The sequence below is a fragment of the Montipora capricornis genome, chromosome 13, assembly GCF_036669925.1.
Source record: "Montipora capricornis isolate CH-2021 chromosome 13, ASM3666992v2, whole genome shotgun sequence".
Lineage (NCBI taxonomy): Eukaryota > Metazoa > Cnidaria > Anthozoa > Scleractinia > Acroporidae > Montipora > Montipora capricornis.
The window spans coordinates 22,674,880-22,677,379 of record NC_090895.1 but is presented as its reverse complement, the minus strand read 5'-3'; the positions used below and the strand labels follow the sequence as shown (position 1 = coordinate 22,677,379).

At 40.9% G+C, this 2,500-nt stretch overlaps 2 protein-coding genes across 2 annotated transcripts in view; both read left to right on the top strand.

Moving 5' to 3' along the window:
- Positions 1-2,271, top strand: part of LOC138030098 (fibroblast growth factor receptor 3-like) — a 53,576-nt gene extending 51,305 nt beyond the window's left edge. Inside the window, exon 17 of the mRNA XM_068877966.1 lies at positions 1,943-2,271. The gene's annotated coding sequence lies outside the window, so the exon portion shown is untranslated. The remainder of the gene's footprint in view (positions 1-1,942) is intronic.
- LOC138030102 (proto-oncogene tyrosine-protein kinase receptor Ret-like) overlaps positions 1-2,500 on the top strand; it is a 428,681-nt gene that overhangs the window by 42,947 nt on the left and 383,234 nt on the right. The window lies entirely within an intron of this gene.

Here is a 2,500-nt window from a genome sequence, read left to right as displayed (position 1 = left end):
GTGGAAAAGGCAGTTTTACAGATATTAATTTGTACATCCATAGAAAGCACACTGTCAAGCCAAACACCGATGTTCTTGACAGATTTTGTTAGCTTTAATAATATCGGCTATGATCAGAATTGAATCAAGTGGAGGTGAAGGACGACGGCGAGCAGTCAAGACAAGGAGCTCCGTCTTATCCCCATTAGGCTTAAGCAACCATCCATTGTTGGACATCTTGAATGCACCATTTGATTAATGATTTGGACTGTAAAGCATCTGCAGGGTTGAATGACATGTATAAGTGCGTGTCATCGGCATAGATGTGAAACCCCATACCGTGACGCTTGATGACATCTGCAATCGGGGCGTGTACATGGAATACAAAATTGGTCCCAACACAGATTCCTGTGGGACACCACAGGCCATCTTGTGCTTAGATGAACAATCATTCGCCACTCTGACGTATTGGAACCAATTTGAGAGATATGAACGCATCAAGGCCAGGGCATTTACCTTTGACTCCGTAGCGACACTTTGTCGTGTGAGCAATAAATGGTGGTCAACAGTGTCAAAGACCGCTGAGAGGTCCAAAAGTACAAGAATGACAGAATGACACTAGCATTGTCGTCGATCGCTCGAAGTAGATCATTATTAGACCTGTCTCCGTACCACATGTGTCCCTTCTTGTATGCTGACTGAAAAATTTCAAGCAGATTATTATCCTCCAGGTGGTCAGTGAGGCGCGAAGCTACTACCTTCTCAGTTGCTTTGGACACAAAGCGCAGATTTTAGCGCAGTCTAATGAGTCTTTCTTTATGACAGGATCTAAAACAGCTTCCTTAAAAAGGGCAGGCACTTAGCCGTCCTTGAAAGACAGATTGATCATATTGACAAAACCAGGCAGGCGGACGGAAAAAAACAAACCATCATCAGAGATCCAGGGATGGGATCCAAGGAACAACGACTTTTTCGCCATGTATTTTACAAGTGAGCTTAGTTCAGTTGGTGTTGTTTGAGAAAATTCACAAAGTTCAGGTCCATGGTATTGTTGTTCAGCATTCATGGGGTCAGGGGTAGTAGTTGGAAAACTCCCACGAATACGCTGCACCTTACTGTCAAAATAATCCGCAAACATGTTTTGCAAGATTTCTAGGACAGTCATTCGTTGATAATTTTTTAGCTGCACTGGTATTTAGCATTTTTCCGAAACAGGAGAACAATACGAGTTGGTTATTGGTGTTCTCCTCAATTATATTGGGTATACTATGTCAGTACTCTAAAAAAGTTCGATTCAGTTCCTAGGATCTTGTCTCGTGACTCTAGGGGATATTGGAATATGCAAGGAGAACCCATCGACCCGCATTCAACTCTTTGGCTCGCCTAATCTGAATGTTCTCTGCAGATTGGAAATGTTTGTTTCTTTGAAGTAGATTTGAAGTCTAAAGTACATTGTGCGTCGTGTAAGTTGAATAAAAAGGGAATGTCAGTTTGAGGGATGGCTTTAAGTTGGCTTTTAATCCACTCCAGACTTGTTTTTGTTTTTTTTTTTTTTAATTGCAAAGAGGTTTACCCTACCCTGCTGATCAGTTTACAGCAAAAGAACTTGCGGTTACGAATTTCCATGCTATATATAGGCACCTGGTACATCACAATAACTAGCTTTGTCCCGAAAGCAAAATTGTTACCTCATCATGGATGATTCATCACCTAAAAGATGATATTAATATCCTATCTCGGTTGCAAGCAGTTGAAAGAGTTGATAAATCGATTAGAAACGTTTTGTCTCGAGTTTCCCAACATAAACAACTATCGTGTTGGTGTCCTTGAGTTTAGCTCAGTGACAACAACAAGGCTGCAAATTTGTTGTTCATGGACAGCAATATGGCGGCTTTGATGTCATACGAAAAACGTAGAATTTGTATTTTTTGCTGTATTGATGAATTGTTTTTTTGCTTTACAGAGGTGTGATCACATGGACATTTATGACAATATCCAGTTGTACGCCAACGTGAAATTTTGGCTGCATAAATATAACATGCTTTCCCATTGCACGAATGTGCTGGTTCTATTTAGTTCAAGTAGTGCCCCTTAACCAAGGACATTGATACTTTAGGATCAAAGACATTAGCGTATGAGTACACGAGGTTATTTCTCTTGAGTGTTTTAGGCACCAACAACCGGTTATTTGCCAAGTTATTAAAAAAAAATGCATTGGCAAATACAAAAGAGACGATTTTTCATGGTATGGCTATGATCGTGAGGAAAGATGAGAGTTGTGCAATACGAAGAGTGAAGGAAACAAGTGGACAGGAAGGAAGGTAAAGGAAGCGGAAGGCCAAAACAGAGATGGATAGATACAATCCGGAAAGACCTCGCCGGGATAATGTTCTTGAAGGCAACGATGTAAAATCCAAAGTAAGTGGATACAACTGACCGGGGGATGCAAAACCCACACAGAAGTGAAAGGATTGTTACAAGGATCTGAATTATCTGTAAAGTTCGCGAAGGTCAATGTCAC